An 18,707-nucleotide genomic window follows, 5' to 3' on the forward strand; every position below is an offset into this window, starting at 1 on the left:
ATGAGTCATAAGAGGGCCAATGAGAGCTGCAGAGCTGGAGGCGTGCCCCTGTGTGTCTGTGTAAATCCAGGAAGTGAACAGGCAGCAGCTTTAGCTGCCTACAGTTAAAATGGATGCAGCCAGACTCAGTGGAGGGAGATTTCTGCAGCAAATTTGGCAAGTACAGAATCACAGTATAAATAAAATAATATACAAAGTGGTTGGAGGGAAGCTTCAGAATGGCAAATATGTTTTTATTACAAATTATGTGAGCAGACTGCAGTTCCTCTTAAAGCACAAAGTGTGACTGACATCGTTAAAAAAACAATTTCATGCATTTATATGTGTTTGCAAATCCCCTATAAACACACATATGTCATTGCTACTGTGGAAGTAGCCACAATGTTATTTCTTAACTGGGACCGTAATAGTATCCTTTCACCAAGCTGCTACAATGTACTGTATAGTGTAACAAGTATCTGAGCATGCGCAGTGCCCATACACATGGCTGCCTAGATGGTTTCCATCTCCCCACTGCACATGCTCACTTCCCACAGACGTGGCCGCCCCCTCTGAGCATGCGCAGTGGTTACAGCCTCCCTCTAGCTGCATCTAACGGTATCAGAGTGTGTGATGTTCTCTGACTACTCCCATTATGACTTTTCAAGGAAGGTCCCCAACTGACAGCGGAGGAAGCAGAGCCGGGGCGGGTGAGACGGAGGTGACATGCTGGTTGGAATGAATGGAGGGGGAGTCTGGTCTATACGGAACGTGTCCGGATCTGTCCCCGGTGCACCAATCGCCTCGGAGCACTATGTGGGGAAGCTGCTGATTTTATACTAGACACAGGAGAGCGAGCAGTCCTCCCAGTCCTCCCAGTCCTCCCAGTCCCTGCACCTGGGACCCGATCCTGGGGACAATCTGCGGCATGTGAGTACCCTTCCCCATCACTGACATCGGATCCGGGACTTTCTACATTACAAGGGACTGGTGATCGTTATCCCTGTGCCGGGCACCGACCGTTATCCCTGTGCCATGCACCGACCGTTATCCCTGTGCCATGCACCGACCGTTATCCCTGTGCCATGCATCGGTCGTTATCCCTGTGCCATGCATCGGTCGTTATCCCTGTGCCATGCACCGACCGTTATCCCTGTGCCATGCATCGGTCGTTATCCCTGTGCCATGCATCGATCGTTATCCCTGTGCCGGGCACCGACCGTTATCCCTGTGCCATGCATCGGTCGTTATCCCTGTGCCATGCATTGGTCGTTATCCCTGTGCCATGCATCGGTCGTTATCCCTGTGCCATGCATCGGTCGTTATCCCTGTGCCATGCATCGGTCGTTATCCCTGTGCCATGCATCGGTCGTTATCCCTGTGCCGGGCACCGACCGTTATCCCTGTGCCGGGCACCGACCGTTATCCCTGTGCCATGCATCGGTCGTTATCCCTGTGCCATGCATCGGTCGTTATCCCTGTGCCATGCATCGGTCGTTATCCCTGTGCCATGCATCGGTCGTTATCCCTGTGCCATGCATCGGTCGTTATCCCTGTGCCATGCATCGGTCGTTATCCCTGTGCCATGCATCGGTCGTTATCCCTGTGCCATGCATCGGTCGTTATCCCTGTGCCGAGCACCGGTCGTTATCCCTGTGCCGAGCACCGACCGTTATCCCTGTGCCGGGCACCGACCGTTATCCCTGTGCCGGGCACCGACCGTTATCCCTGTGCCGGGCACCGACCGTTATCCCTGTGCCATGCATCGGTCGTTATCCCTGTGCCGGGCACCGACCGTTATCCCTGTGCCGGGCACCGACCGTTATCCCTGTGCCGGGCACCGACCGTTATCCCTGTGCCGGGCACCGACCGTTATCCCTGTGCCGGGCACCGATCAGGATTCCCAGTGTCCTAGCTGGGCACTGATCAGGATCGTCCCAGCATGGCACAATGCAGATCTGCAGTCCACATTGACTCACTCCCCCCTTTGCATCACTTCCAATGCGGCAGCCGAGCACAGCTCATGATCAGGACAGGGATGGATTCTGTTGCAGTAATTCGCCTCCATCCAGTCCTATAACTTTACCATACTGCCCAGCTGTCTGATGTCCAGTGCAGTTCTATTCTGACCACACACACTGAGAGTTTCTGTTCATTTAATCAGATTTTAACCCCTTCTTTCTGATGCATCAATACATCCCACTCCCATCTCTGCACAGAGATATGAAGATCTGATGTGTGAGAGGTTGCTGTGCTTTTTGATTGTTTGCTTATGAGATCGAAAGTACTAAAAGATTGCCCTGTGTATTGATGCAGCACTAGGGTCTGTGTTTTTTTTACAGACTGTTTAGTTATTACAAGTGTTTATATAGTACCAACGATCTATTCCCTGCCCCCATAGGAGCTTACAATCTAAAGTCTCTCTATCACATTTGTACATACACACTTTAAGGCCAAGTAACCTATCAGCATATCTCTGGAGTGTGGGAGACATGAAGTCACTGTGCTGCCCTTCAGTTTTCAATATTGATCATTTTTGTTTTGAACTCCCCATTTTCTGGGATGCGTCATCCAGTACTACAGAGATATATATATATATATATATATATATATATATATGTAATATAATATTTCAGGCAACTTTTTATGGTCTAATAAATAGTTAGAACCCATTCTAGTAGATATGTAAGTAGCAGTATTGCAAACCTAGCTTATGGAAAATGAGATTTTTCAGTAAGGGCTTATTGTTACCACATCTCTTGTGATTATGATAGTTACTTTAATGTGTGATTACATGCTGTATATATGTATTCTGGTGTGTTGCAGTGCATTCCTAATTGCACTCCAGTACAACAGAAACAACAGAATGCACACGGTAATAAAATAGTGCAGGTGCTTGTTTGTGCCTTGAGGTGTATTACCTTCCCATTCAAAGTGAACTGGCTGACTAACGCAACATATGTGCTTTATTGCACCCATGTTGTGAAAAATCCTAACACAAAGAGATGCTGTAGGCACCAATCAGGATTTATGTCTCTCAGATCTGCCAGGAGCTCTGGTTTCCAACCTGTGGCCTAAACGCAGAATGTGGCCTTTTGGCAATTATGGTGCTTTACTTTGATGTTTTTTTTTCAAGCCAGTGAAGAATAAAATATCCTTTATATTAGCCATTCTCAACCAGGGTTCCTCCAGAGGTTGCTAGGGATTTTTGGAGCTGTGCTTGTTTGGCCTCTCATCTGATGGTGTTGGGATAGCTCCTGCCTGCTACATTACACCAATGATATTTGAACTGGAATTCTGATCACCACTGTAATGGCAGCATTCTTTCCAATGACCCACTGCCCACCAGTGTAAGGTGCCCTCTTCCCACTGCCCGCCAGTGTAAGGTGCCCTCTTCCCACTGCCCGCCAGTGTAAGGTGCCCTCTTCCCACTGCCCGCCAGTGTAAGGTGCCCTCTTCCCACTGCCCGTCAGTGTAAGGTGCCCTCTTCCCACTGCCCGCCAGTGTAAGGTGCCCTCTTCCCACTGCCCGCCAGTGTAAGGTGCCCTCTTCCCACTGCCCGCCAGTGTAAGGTGCCCTCTTCCCACTGCCCGCCAGTGTAAGGAGCATTCTTCCCACTGCCCGCCAGTGTAAGGTGCCCTCTTCCCACTGCCCGCCAGTGTAAGGTGCCCTCTTCCCACTGCCCGCCAGTGTAAGGTGCCCTCTTCCCACTGCCCGCCAGTGTAAGGTGCCCTCTTCCCACTGCCCGCCAGTGTAAGGTGCCCTCTTCCCACTGCCTGCCAGTGTAAGGTGCCCTCTTCCCACTGCCTGCCAGTGTAAGGTGCCCTCTACCCACTGCCTGCCAGTGTAAGGTGCCCTCTACCCACTGCCTGCCAGTGTAAGGTGCCCTCTTCCCACTGCCCGCCAGTGTAAGGTGCCCTCTTCCCACTGCCCGCCAGTGTAAGGTGCCCTCTTCCCACTGCCCGCCAGTGTAAGGTGCCCTCTTCCCACTGCCCGCCAGTGTAAGGTGCCCTCTTCCCACTGCCCGCCAGTGTAAGGTGCCCTCTTCCCACTGCCCGCCAGTGTAAGGTGCCCTCTTCCCACTGCCCGCCAGTGTAAGGTGCCCTCTTCCCACTGCCCGCCAGTGTAAGGTGCCCTCTTCCCACTGCCCGCCAGTGTAAGGTGCCCTCTTCCCACTGCCCGCCAGTGTAAGGTGCCCTCTTCCCACTGCCCGCCAGTGTAAGGTGCCCTCTTCCCACTGCCCGCCAGTGTAAGGTGCCCTCTTCCCACTGCCCGCCAGTGTAAGGTGCCCTCTTCCCACTGCCCGCCAGTGTAAGGTGCCCTCTTCCCACTGCCCGCCAGTGTAAGGTGCCCTCTTCCCACTGCCCGCCAGTGTAAGGTGCCCTCTTCCCACTGCCCGCCAGTGTAAGGTGCCCTCTTCCCACTGCCCGCCAGTGTAAGGTGCCCTCTTCCCACTGCCCGCCAGTGTAAGGTGCCCTCTTCCCACTGCCCGCCAGTGTAAGGTGCCCTCTTCCCACTGCCCGCCAGTCTAAGGAGCATTCTTCCCACTGCCCGCCAGTGTAAGGTGCCCTCTTCCCACTGCCTGCCAGTGTAAGGTGCCCTCTTCCCACTGCCCGCCAGTGTAAGGTGCCCTCTTCCCACTAGCTCGTCTTCCGTCTCTGATCATTTTCCTCCTGTTCCTCGTCTTCCGTCTCTGATCATTTTCCTCCTGTTCCTCGTCTTCCGTCTCTGATCATTTTCCTCCTGTTCCTCGTCTTCCATCTCTGATCATTTTCCTCCTGTTCCTCGTCTTCCATCTCTGATCATTTTCCTCCTGTTCCTCGTCTTCCATCTCTGATCATTTTCCTCCTGTTCCTCGTCTTCCATCTCTGATCATTTTCCTCCTGTTCCTCGTCTTTTGTCTCTGACAGTTTTCTGTAGAATTACTTTCATTGGATATTATGTGGCCCTTTGGTGATATCAAGGACCCCTATATCAACTAAGTTGACCACCACTGGTGTGAAGTAATCTGACCTACTACATTTATTCCTTCCATTGTATTAAAGCGGAACTTCACCCTAAATAGAAAGTTCTGTTTTACGACCCCCTTCCTTTTCTGTTTTTGGCAGTTTTTTTTTCAGGGGGGGGGGGGGGGGGAGAGAAGGTACCTGGTTTTGACAGGTACCCGCTCCCACTTCTGGACAGGTCGCTGCGCCTTCAGAAATTCTCCTCCCCTGCCCGCAACCTTCTGGGGCACGTCATAGGTCCCAGAAAGTTGCGGGAACAGTCATAAAGCACAAAGGGGCTTGTGCATGCGCAATCGTCAGCCGGCTGTAAAGCCGCTAGGAATCACAGCCAGCTGCCTGCAGTTAACATCCTGGTGCCAGGGGCCCAGGGTGGATAACTGGCATCAGAAATGGCCAGATTTTGGCCAGCAAGTGAATATTTCACAGTGGATACTGCCAACACAGCCAGAAGGGTTCTAGATGTTCAGATCTATAATTGCCATTTGCTCCAGTGCTGGTCATATGCTTCTTTTGGGTGGCTGATAAAGACATTCATGTCTGAAAAGCAAAGTTGAATTGGGTCATATCATTCGCACATGTTAGTGTTTGTGTCGAAATTCTATAAATATGAACAGCTTGTTCAGTGTTGGGCAGTGTTGTGCATTATGGAAATTCTTCTCATGCTATTGTTCCTAAATGTAATGGCCTATTATTAGAATGAATGGGGAGGGGGTCCTCTAAGTATTTGTTCCCAAATGATTAGACTGCTTTATTTTTGACATATGGGTCGTTTTACTGCATGTACGTGTATTGTGTTACAATCTGCTATTGGAACAGTGACACAAATCTATGCTCAAGGGGAACTTTGCTAGGACTACTGTGAGGAGCAGGTTATAGTAGGATTCCAGCTTTCGGCAGGCCCTAGACCTTGCAAATTAATTTTCCGCAATCACAGGTTGCAGGAAAGAAATTTTCACGATTCCCCCATCAACACAGACAGTGCAGACAAGAGAATCCCTCCAGCTTACGGGTGGGGGGAAGCCATCCCCGCCAGGAGAAGACAGTGGATAACGCTAGTTCCTACTGAACCAGCCAATATTCGAACCGTCTATGGCCGGCCCTACTATGACTATAAGTAGTTTGGAGGCAAGCTGGCCCAAACTAACAATTTTCTTTACATAATGATGTAACCGCTAATATACAGTAGCATTAGCCACATACAGTACAGTACGCAAGAAAGACACCCGTACTGCTGCCAGAACTAAATCGAGTTGGCCTGAAAAGGTCTCCATCATTCAGGGGAAGCCTCATATTTTCTTCAGTGAATACAAGGCTTCCTCTGATTGGCCAAAGTAGAGAGGTGGGTGGATGACGTCCTGGTTTTTTCCAGTCAGAGGAAGCAAAATACAAGACGACTTCTGAGATGCATTCAGACCGACTCAATTTAGTTCCGGCAGCGGACTACTGTATGTAGTTAATGCTACTACAGAGTATTACAGCACACACAGTGGCCACGTCATTATGTAAAGAAAATAGTTTGATCCAGCTTGGACCAAACTATTTAAAGTCCTAGTAAAGCTGGAATTCTTCTTTAAGCGATTCCCATCCAGTGACGTACTGTTGGATTGGAAGGGTGATATCTTGGTCATCACTGCAGCGATAACCCAGCTTCTGTATTATTTTTTACAGCCATCAATTCCCTTTAGTGTAAAAGTAATCCTACCAGGTTTGGAGCCACTGTATTACTTTTACAGGTGGTGGAAGGATGTCCCACCCCTCTCCTTCTGCCGCTGGCTCTCCCGTGCATTTGGGGAGCCCAGAAAAGATGCGACTGGTGGCATTTAAGCCTAAAGTCAGAAACCATAATGAGGATTAAATCTCTTCCGGTTTCCGTTCTTTATTTATTTGGCTGTTACTGGCCAGTGAAGAAGCTGATCAGACCGATCTGTGTCTGATCAGCTGCATTGGAGGCCAGAGGAGAGATCTGGAAGCTAACAGAACCCAGATCTTTCCATAAAGAGTCCCTGTTACATCCAAAGTTATCACTTTTCCTTCTGATAGCAATAAAGTTGATAAAAAAAAAAAAATTCTAAAAACAAGGGAAGCAACAATTTTTTTTTTTTTTACTGACATCTCCAATAAAGACATTAAAATTAAACCCAAGGCAAATGACTAAATACACAAAGAAATACTGTGGAGATATATATCAGTCTGCCCCTTCTCCTTTTAAAGGGGTTGTTAAGTCAGAAGGTATTTTTATCTAAATGAATTCTATGCATTAAGATAAAAAAACCTTCTTTGTGCAGCAGCCCCCCTAATATTTACCTGAGCCCCATCTAGATCCAGCGATGTGACAGAAGAGTCTCATCTGCCCGGGACTTTCCCTCCTGATTGGCTGAGACTGCAGCGCGGCACCATTGGCTCCCGCTGCTGTCAATAAAAGTCAGTGAGTCAATGAGGAGGGCGGGGCGGGGGGGGGGGGAACCAAACCACTGCTCCATGTCTGAATGGACACACAGAGCAGCGGCTTGGTTCGGGTGCCCCCATAGCAATCTGCTTGCTGTGGGGACACTCAGCAAGAGGGAGGGGCCAGGAGCGCGGGCGAGGGATCTGAGAAGAGGAGGATCAGGTCTTCTCTGTGCAAATCTACTGCAACAGAGCAGGTAAGTATAACATGTTTGTTACTTTTAATTATTACTTTAACTATCCAGCCACAGGGTGAGGGGTGGAGAGAAGACCAGTAAGTAAAAGTGTGCAGCAGAGAAAGATACGGTCCCCTCCGCTGCTCAACAGGACTGTGGAGCCGAGCTGAGTAAACCTCGGGACTGGATGGACAGAAATACATATCCTTTGGTAGGTAAAACAGCATATATATATACTCTCCACAGTATTTATTTGTGTACTTAGCCATTTGCCTTTGGGTTTAGTTTTAATGTCTTTATTGGAGATGTCAGTAAAAAAAAAAAAAAAAAAAAATCATTGCTTCCCTTTTTTTTATTTTTAGCATTTGAAGTTTGTTATTTTTAGTATAACTGTCACTAATATATTCAAAGTCAAACTCTTGTCTTAGAAATCGAGCCAGTGAAGTCTACAGTTAGTAAATAGGTTTAGTTAACAATCTTGATTTTTCCAGTGTGACAGATGAAAATGGTTTGTTATGGAGGATACAGATGTCTACAGTTCTCTCTAGCCGGCTAGGATTACTTTAATAGATACATCATTCATTGCCTACTGTTACTGTACAGCACCAAGAAATGCCTGATCCTCTTCTACAGGGAATCCTTAACTTCAGGGAAGTTTTAATAGTACTTCTTGCAGTGGGGTTCCCCTGCACTTCAAGGGTTAAAAGCTTGTTTTTGTCTGCGGAAGGGGACATAAAATGCAGTCTTGTACCTTACCCCTTACTCCCCTGGCAGCTGGAGCTCTTCCTCTTTCCTTCAATGCTCCGGATTGTGGATGGGTATTCATCATCCTCACAAACAGTGCAGGGCTGCTGGTCCTGTATGGTACATGATAATGTTATAGTACCTGTAACCAATGGTACAACAAAGAGATACTGCTTTAGGGAACCTAGGAGAGGAGGAGCTGCAGGGATGAGGGAATAGATAATTAAAACATTTAAAGGTACCCTAGACAAAAATGAATATATGAATTCCCTTTTTGATAATGTACTTTTTCTCCACATTGTCACTGGATAGTTTGATCGGTATGTAGATGATGTAGTTTAGACAAACTATACAATGCCATTGAGTGGCACAGTGGCTTAGTGGTTAGCACTTACTTCCTTCAGCACTTGTTTGAATCTTGGTCAGCACTCTACCTGCATGGAGTTTGCTTGTACTTCTGGTGCTTTCCATTGGGTACTCCACTTTCCAAAGACAAGCTGGAAGGAGCTGGTAAAGTGGAACTTATATATGTGTACAAATTGCTAAGCTGAGTAGTAGGACCGTGGAAAGACCTGGCCAACTACGTCATAAAAACAATGCAAAGAAAATTCTGTGGAAAAAATCTTTTAAGTGTATCGGATAAAGGGTATAGGGTGCAGAGAGAGCTTACCCATAGAATCAGATATGATAACGTCATCAGAAGGGGTATGCCAAGGGACTATTGATCTGGGGGTGGTGGGGCAGTCCCCCCGACCTGGATGGGAGACTTGGGGCTTGTTCACACTATCTTTGTTCTCTGAAAAGCGATCTGCTTTTGGAGCATTTGTCAGGCCGTGAGGAGGCGTTGTCACTTCCTTACTGCTGCTTTAGCCCCAAGGAAGGCATACATCAGCTATGGTTCCCAATTTTTTGAAAACTCACGGTGCGCATCTTTAAGAATACTAGACATTTGTTTATCAAGCATCATGGTCATCAGACAATCTCTCACGCCCTTAAAGGGGACCGTAGGTTTCTTCTAGGCCTGGGCAATTTGTTCTTTTGGCTGTTATCAACAGATAGGATGCCAATTTTTGTTAAAAAGCAAAGAAGCCTGGGATGGGGCAATGTAACAAAGCAAATTTAGCCTCCTTTCGGATGTTCATATGGAACAGGGAGTTCAGCAGACCAAACACTCAAGACAGAAAATGCATATAAAAGCAAAGGAGAAGGCCTTCAAAAAATACAAGGTTGAGGGATCATCATCAGCATTCAGAATGCAACAAGAAATGTAAAGGTGCAAAAAGGACAGATAAGATAGAACATAAAAGACACATAGCGGAGGAGAGAAAAAAAAATCCCAAGAAATTCTTTAAGTATGTAAACAGTAAAAAAGGGAGGACAGACCATATTGGCCCCATAAAGAATGAGGAAGGACATCTAGTTACAAAGGATGGAGAGATGGCGAAAGTATTGAATTTATTCTTCTCCTCAGTCTTCACAAGGGAATCGGGGGCTTCAGTAGCCAAAACTGCAGTGTTTATCCTAATGACACATCACAGGAAGCACCTCCATGGTTAACAGAGAACAGAATTAAAATTAGGCTTGAGAAACTCAACATTAATAAATCACCGGGACCAGATGGCTTGCACCTGAGGGTACTTGGGGAACTCAGTCAAGTAATTGCCAGACCATTGTTCCTAATTTTTACTGACAGTCTACTGACTGGAATGGTACCAGTTGAGAAAAGCCAATGTAGCACCAATATTTACAAAGGGCCCAAAATACATCCCTGGGAATTACAGACCAGTTAGCCTAACATAAATAGTATGTAAACTCTTGGAGGGGACGATAAGGGACTATATACAAGATTTTAGTAATGAGAACGGTATCATTAGCAGTAATCAGCATGGATTCATGAAGAATCATTCTTGTCAAACCAATCTATTAACCTTCTATGAAGAGGTGAGTTGCAATCTAGATAAAGGAAGGCCCGTAGACGTGGTGTATCTGGATTTTGTAAAAGCTTTTGACACAGTTCCCCATAAACGTTTACTGTACAAAATAAGGTCCGTTGGCATGGACCATAGGGTGAGTACATGGATTGAAAACTGGCTACAAGGGCGAGTTCAGAGGGTGGTGAAAAATGGGGAGTACTCGGAATGGTCAGGGGTGGGTAGTGGGGTCCCCCAGGGTTCTGTGCTGGGACCAATCCTATTTAATTTGTTCATAAACGACCTGGAGGATGGGGTAAACAGTTCAATCTCTGTATTTGCGGACGATATTAAGCTAAGTAGGGCATTAACTTCTCCGCAGGATGTGGAAACCTTGCAAAAACATCTGAACAAATTAATGGGGTGGGCAACTACATGGCAAATGAGGTTCAATGTAGAAACATGTTAAATAATGCATTTGGGTGGCAAAAATATGAATGCAATCTATACACTGGGGGGAGAACCTCTGGGGGAATCTAGGATGGAAAAGGACCTGAGGGTCCTAGTAGATGATAGGCTCGGCAATGGCATGCAATGCCAAGCTGCTGCTAACAAAGCAAACAGAATATTGGCATGCATTAAAAAGGGGATCAACTCCAGAGATAAAATAATTCTCCTGCTCTACATGACCCTGGTCTGGCCGCACCTAGAGTATGCTGTCCAGTTCTGGGCACCAGTCCTCAGGAGGGATGTACTGGAAATGGAGCGAGTACAAAGAAGGGCAACAAAGCTAATAAAGGGTCTGGAGGATTTTAGTTATGAGGGAAGGTTGCGAGCACTGAATATATTCTCTTGGAGAAGAGACGCTTGAGAGGGGATATAATTTCAATATGCAAATACCATACTGGTGACCCCACAATAGGGATAAAACTTTTTCGCAGAAGGGAGTTTAACAAGACTCGTGGCCACTCATTAAAATTAGAAGAAAAGAGGTTTAACCTTAAACTACGTAGAGGGTTCTTTACTGTAAGAGCGGCAAGGATGTGGAATTCCCTTCCACAGGCAGTTGTCTCAGCGCGGAGCATCGATAGTTTCAAGAAACTATTAGATAAGCACCTGAATGACCGCAACATACAGGGATATACAATGTAATACTGACATATAATCACACACATGGGTTGGACTCAGGGGCGTTGCTAGGTCTACAAAAGATCTGGGGCTAGAGCCCATAGCAGCATAGTAAAGAAAGTCATAAGCTTGGGTGTGCATACACATGTATATACAGTAATATATGTGTGTGTGTAAATATATCCCCAGAGAGCCTCCCCCTTGCATCAGGGTCCCCAGAGAGCCTCCCCTCCCCTTGGGGACCCCTGCAGAGACTTGGGGCTATGGGCCCCAGATTCGGGGCTATAGCCCCAAAAGCCACCCCCTAGCGATGCCACTGGTTGGACTTGATGGACATGTGTCTTTTTTCAACCTCACCTACTATGTAACTAAGACCAAAAGCCTACAAGTTGTGGACAGGTCCACCAAGTGTGCAGAACGTCCCCACGATGGCCACACCCCCGGAAACAGCGATCACTAGAGATTGGGTTGGCATGGGCCATACGAGCCAGAACCCAATACCATTGCAACAATACTTTATACGCCGCCTCTAAGGTGGCAGTGTTAAATGAACATTTAGCAACTGAAGACCAAGCCTTGCTCCAGTCTGCCGGATTCATTCCAGTTCCCAGATCTCGTTTCCACTGAGCCCCAAAGTAAAGTGAAAGATGATTGACTATTGAAAGACGCATAAAGTGTCTGAGTGGAGATGAGACCCAGGGAGTGCTGACAGATGTGTTCGAAAGTGGTTTTCTGGAATGGGTAGGAGGAGGTACGCCAGAGAGAAGTTGTCCAGTGTTGAAGCTGAAGAAAGCAAAAGAGCTCAGATTGGGGAGCGGCCTAGATCGGTAGAGATCAGGCAGTCAAAAAATGTTGCACATATGTAAGACCACAGGAGATCCACCAAGTGAACACCTGAGGCTGGTCTGTAAAAATGTCCATGTGGGAAAGTACGTTCCTACTTCCCCACTGCTGCTCTTGCCACCATATACCATCTGTCAAAATGAGGAGCACATCTCCTCTGCTTCCCCATTTACCTCCATTCTGTAGATACTGGGGAAGGAGAGGAGGGGAACTCTAAAGAATGTCCCTTTAGTGACAGTGGTGGGGCTTCTGATATCACATCCAAGATTGCAGCTTGCAGCATCAGTCTCAGGGCTTTGAGATGTGTACACAAGGGAGGATTTCACAGGTAAATAACTTGCATAAAATACATTAAATGTACATATAATCTTATGGGAAGATTTTTGTGGTAATGAATGGTTAATGGCAGGGTCTATTTAAATATTGATGTGGCTTTTACAGTTTTACATGCTTAGTATTCCTCATTTATGGCAGCAGAAAATAAAAGACTCGTAGATTAAAGTGGTTGTAAACCCTTACATATTCTAAAAGTGACTAGCCTCAGGTAATACACAGAGTTGAAACAATCTCCTACATAAGTTGTACCTGTCTATCTGCACCCCTCTCTCCTCTTCATTCTACAGCTTGTTTGAGCTTTGAGAATGCAGGGAGTGGAGAGCTGAAGTTACACTCTGCAGATCTCATTGAGTAGAGCTCTGAGAGCTGATCAGAGGGAAGGAACACATCCCCTTCACACAGCACACAGGAATAGAGTTGAGGCTGTCAAATCACACTTTCTCCCCTGTCACATTTTTTCCCTTTTGGTGTCAGGAAAACCTATCAGAAGGGACTCGTGCAGGTAGCAGAGGAACAAGGCAGCAGACAGAAATTACACTCAGTGCTCTTAATTGAGACAACTACACTCTATAGAGGGATATTCTTTGTTAATATTTCATGAGGTTTACTTAAAGAGGAGTTCCACCCAGGGGAGCCGTCAAAAAAAAAAAAAATTAAAAGTCAGCAGCTACAAATACTGCAGCTGCTGACTTTTAATTGGACACTTACCTGTCCCTGGGTCCAGCGATGCGGGGGATCGAAGCAGTAATGGACTGTGCAGCATTTTTGAATTTCAACCAACAGTGGTTGGCCTTATATCCATATGTCAGTAACATCAGTATATATTCACTGTTGTAGCATAGCATGGTGTGCTGACAGTTAACAGAAACAAAAAATATTTTATTGTATCAAGGCAGATCTCTGAAAGTTTTCACAGCTGCTATCTGATGATTTCTAGAGATCTGTGACACTGGAATAGAAGCAATAAAAATGCGTATACAGTGACAGGCTCTATGCATGTCACTTAAAGTGGTTTTAAACTCTTTCATATACCCAGCGAAGTCATTGGCCTCAGGTGATACACAGAGATGAAATAAATCTCCCTACATAAGTTTTACTTGTTTATCTGCAGTCTTCTCTTCTCTACAACCCTTTCAAAGGGCAGAATCATGTTAAAATCCTTCTCCATTTGTTAGTATTAAGAAGAGGGGGCGGAGAGCTTCAGTTACAGTGTGTGAGAGCTGTTTGGGGGAAAGGCGCACACACCCCCTCTGCACAGCGAATCGGAGCGAAGGAAAGATGCAGAACTGTGTTCCGGATAGACAAGCTCCGTGCTGAGCTCTTCTCCTCCGCCACAAATTTTTTTTCTCATGTGTTGGGAAAACTTCTCAGAAGTGACACAAGCTGATAAAAGGGGAACAAAGCACCAAAGAATGGACACTAATGCCGTGTACACACGACCGGACTTTTCGACAGCAAAGGTCCGACGGAACAAATCCGCCGGACAATTCGATCGCATGTGGGCTTCATCGGACCTTTGCTATGGAAAAATCAGACGGACTTTAGATATAGAACATGTTTCAAATCTTTCTGACGGACTCTAGTCCGGTCGTCGGTATGCTAGTCTGACGCTAGGGCAGCTATTGGCTACTGGCTATGAACTTCCCTATTTTAGTCCGGTCGTACGTCATCACGTTCAAATCAGCCGGACTTTGGTGTGATCGTGTGTAGGCAAGTCCGTTGCGTTGGAACTCCGTCGAGAGTCCTTCGGAGTTCAGTCCGTCGAAAGTCCGCTCGTGTGTACACGGCATAAGACCCCTTTCACACTGGGGCCGTGCCATGTCGGCGGTAAAGCGCTGCTAGTTTTAGCGGCAATTTACTGTCGTTTTAGCTTTTCGACTGCTAGCGGGGTGCTTTTAACCCCCGCTAGCGGCCGAACAAAGGGTTAAAAGCTATGTTGCGGCGCTGCCTTCATTTCAAAAGGGTCTTAGCGCTTTGGAGATAGACAGGTAAACACTACAGATATGTGTTTGTTCAGATTTCATGGTTGAAGTCTACAACCACAAAAGTACAAAAAAAAAATGTGGTCACTATACAATATTGTCATACAAATGTTTCTACAATCTTTTTGTGTATGGAACACAGATAATTGTATCAGTGGAAGAGAAGCATTTGTGTTACAAGTGGGCGTTTTTTTTTGATTGTCCCTTGTAATGCTCTAAAGCAGAAGTGAAATCAGCGTGGCACTGCAGATTAGGACATCATAGGCTGTATTTTGGGAAATTGCCGGACGTGTTGAATAGCAGATGCATGCTGGATGAAGGCAGGATAGTCTGAGGGATGCTTTAAACAGTTCTAATTGTACAAATCTGAAAATTAAACTAGAAATCAGACTAACACTTCAGTTTTATGGAACATCCAATACTTGGGGTGGATTTATGCAGGCTCAGATGTATCTGTATGTATGTACTATGTATCCTACTATGTTGTCATTATTTCTATTAACCGCTTAAGGACCACACCCCACGTACATATACTTCAGCAGGGCGGCCCTAAAGCACAAAATCACTTACCTGTACGGCGGCCTGCCTCTCCCCAAATGATCACCGGGTTTCTCATTGATTGGCTCCCGCTGTATCCAATCACAGCAGGAGCTGGGCTCCGACGGCGCACGTGTGCCCCAGAGTGCCGAGGAAAGGAATCACATACCGGTAAGTGATTTTGCGCTTTAAGGCTGCCCTGCCGCACTATATGTACGTGGGGTGGTCCTTAAGCAGTTAATAGAAATAATACATATGGATACATCTGAGCCTGCATAAATCCACCCAAAGTATTGGATGTTCCATAAAACACTGCCCTATGTGAACCGCTGCGGGTGTCAATAGAAAGTTAATGATTCCCCCAGATCAGTTTGATATGGCAGTGCGAACTGTCAATTCGGACAGGAATCGGATCGCATGGGTGTGAACAAAATGTGAATGCAGCCATACAATCTGTATGGCTGAATTTGCATCGCACAGACATCGCATGTGATTTTTCATAGCAGTTTGGTGCAAATCGCATGCAATGTCTGACATCGCAGCAGTGTGAACCGACCCTAAGAAAGCACTCCCAGGAACATAATTAACCCTTTGATCGCCCATGATGTTAACCCCTGCCCTGCAAATTTTTTTTGGCACTGATCACTGTATCGGTGTCACTGGTCCCCAAAAACTGTCATTTAGTGTCAGATTTGTCCACCGCAATGTCGCAGTCCCGCTAAAAATCACCGTCATTACTAGTAAAAACAATAAAAATTTTTTAAAAAAAAGTCCATAAATGTATCCCATAGTTTGTAGACGCTATAGCTTTTGCGCAAACTATTCAATATACGCTTATTGGGATTTTTTTTTTTTTAAACAAAAACATGTAGCAGATTACATATTGGCCTAAACTGATGCAGAAATTAGATTTTTTTTTTTCTTTTTTTACATTTTTTTTTTGTCTGTCTTTTTTTGTTTATAGCGCAAAAAATAGAAACCGCAGAGGTGATCAAATTCCACCAAAAGAAAGCTCTGTTTGTGGGGAAAAAAGGACATACATTTTATTTGGGTACAGCGTCTCACAGCTGCGCAATTGTCAGTTAAAATAACGCAGTGCAGTATCGCAAAAAAAATGGCCTGGTCAGGAAGGGGGTAAAACCTTCCGGAGCTCAAGTGCTTTAAATAATTTTCATTCTCCACACAGGCAAAATCGTGATCACTAGTATTTAGAATTGGAACAGTGGGATTGGTAGAGTGAATTTAGAGAGCTGTATATATCCCTGCATTGAGCTGATCCAGCGCTGAGCGTGATCTGCTAGTACTGCAGTGGTCAACAGCAATGAATAGTCTGCACTACAGTCCTCAGCTTCAGTTGTAGCTGGGATAGACAAGCAGAGGGTTAATATTTCAGCCTTGGAAGATCCAGTGAGTGGAAGAGCATAGACAAGGGTATGGGGAGATGTATGAGCCAATAGCAGCAGGAGACTTCAACAGCAGAAAACTAAGATATGTCTCTTCAAATGTATTCATTTTCTATGACGATTAAGGCTGCATTCACACCTGAGCATTTTCAGCTCGCAAAATGCCAGGAAAAACGTCCAACAAGCAAAATCCCATTAATTTAAATGGCCCCTGTTCACATCTGAGCGTTTTGTAGCCTGAAGCAAAACGTCTGAAGCTCAAAAAAGTACATGAGCTTCTTTTTGGCCAGATTACAGGCGGTTTACTGCTTTTTAGATTGGTGACCTTTTTGACCTGTGCAAAATCGCGGTAAAAATACGCGACTTTCTGCCTGAAAACAAAACGCTCAGGTGTGAATAAAGCCTAATAAAAAAATGCCAATATGCAGCTTTCCCTTCAATACTCACCTTCTTTCTAGCGCTGTCCTCTACAGGATGTCTGTTCCAGCCTCTGGCTGCTTATCGCCTTCTAAGTTGAGTGATGGCATGCATCATTTAACCCTCTTCCTGTAAGACATACCCCTTGGGTATACATCACCAAAGAAACCTGAACTCATAGTACAACAGTGTGCCGGGGATGATGTTCTCTGCAGAATTGAAGATGCCCCTAGCAACGCAGAAAGAGGATCCTGGGATGTCACATGACTGGGCAGAAGATGAACTGAAGGCTGGATTCACACAGCTTTTGTTGCATTTAGTGTGTGTTAAACTGCACTGACATCTGTGTATGTGTGTGTGTATGTATGTGTGTGTGTATGTATGTGTGTGTATATATATATATATATATATATATATATATATATATATATGTGTGTATATATATATATATATACACACACACACACACACACACACACACACACACACACATTATTTCCTTTCTTCCATGCATGTGGTAGTGTGCTGAGATATGTTGCAATGTATTGCTGCACATTTTTTGTTTGTTTTAAGTCCACGGTGGAGCAAAACCTAGAACGCAAAAAACGTGCATGGAGTAGGACCTCTACCCTGACCCCCAGGGCACAAGGCTCCTGATGGGGACATAGGTATACATGGTCTGCCTAGTCAGAAGGCTTGGCAGACCCCGTCCTCCTACGACAGCCGAAGCCACCCTCTAATACTAGGTCAGGGAAGCTCTTCCAAAAAGAGACCCCCCCCCAGAGGCAGGGGAGGAAGAAGCCTAAGACCCCTTTCACACTGGAGCGGTTTTCAGGCGGTATTGCGCTAAAAATACCGCTTGAAAACCGCCCCTAAACAGCCTCCGCTGTTTGTTCAGTGTGAAAGCCCGAGGGCTTTCACACTGAAGCGGTGCGCTCGCAGGACGGTAAAAAAAGTCCTGCGAGCCGCTTCTTTGGAGCAGGGAAGGAGCGGTGTATTCACCGCTCCTAAACCGCTCCTGCCCATTGAAATCAATGGGACAGCGCGGCTATACCGCGGTAATACCGCGGCTATAGCCGTGCTGTACGAGCGGATTTAACCCTTTTTCGGCCGCCAGCGGGGGTTAAAACCGAACCGCTAGCGGCCGAATACCGCTACAAGAACGACGGTACAGCAGCGCTAAAAATAGCTCTGTTGTACCGCCGACGCCCCCACCGCCCCAGTGTGAAAGGGGCCTAAAGGCCACACATCCTCCCCCTAGATGTGAGGGTAAGCCTGAGGACTCACACTTTTCATCCAGTTAAAAACACACACAAAAGTGAAAGGTGACAAACAGTGAGAGAAAAATAAATAGAAAATAAAAAAGTGTCCATGCCAAATAGTGCCCTGGCCAGGCCTTGAGGCCTGGTATACAAAAACTGGCCCAGACTTTAGCCAAAAGGCCAAGTCACCATGTGTTCCGTATACACTGTGGGGTTCCACACCCAAGTGTTACTAAGAGCACCCCTAGGGCGACCACTCCCAGGGGCCACAGGTACCGCAGACGCTCTGCCTTCTCAGCCCATGGCCAGACAAGGTAGAACATTCAAACCAGGAGGTAATAGGCTCTACCAGCTTGCCCGGGGGAATTACTCCCTTGCCCCAACTGCCTGTGAGCAACCCCAGCCGGTACTAACCTTCCAAGCCCCCACCACTCCAGCAGTATTGCATAGCCACCACCCCAACCTTGGTCAGGTCAGGATAGTAGCACAGCGCCACCACTGGATCACTGAAAAGAACCGATACTACACTTGATCTTAGC

The 18,707-nt window shown here is 46.4% G+C and overlaps 1 protein-coding gene across 3 annotated transcripts in view; it reads left to right on the forward strand.

Moving 5' to 3' along the window:
• The first annotated feature begins 555 nt into the window (after positions 1–555).
• SACS (sacsin molecular chaperone) overlaps positions 556–18,707 on the forward strand; it is a 143,193-nt gene continuing 125,041 nt past the window's right edge. Inside the window, exon 1 of one of the 3 annotated variants that reach the window (XM_073613437.1) lies at positions 556–689. The gene's annotated coding sequence lies outside the window, so the exon portion shown is untranslated. Of the gene's footprint in view, positions 910–18,707 lie in introns of all 3 variants that reach the window. The other 2 variants (XM_073613436.1, XM_073613438.1) reach the window with 2 other exon arrangements.

Source organism: Aquarana catesbeiana, linkage group LG02 (assembly GCF_042186555.1).
Source record: "Aquarana catesbeiana isolate 2022-GZ linkage group LG02, ASM4218655v1, whole genome shotgun sequence".
In the NCBI taxonomy this organism is placed as follows: domain Eukaryota; kingdom Metazoa; phylum Chordata; class Amphibia; order Anura; family Ranidae; genus Aquarana; species Aquarana catesbeiana.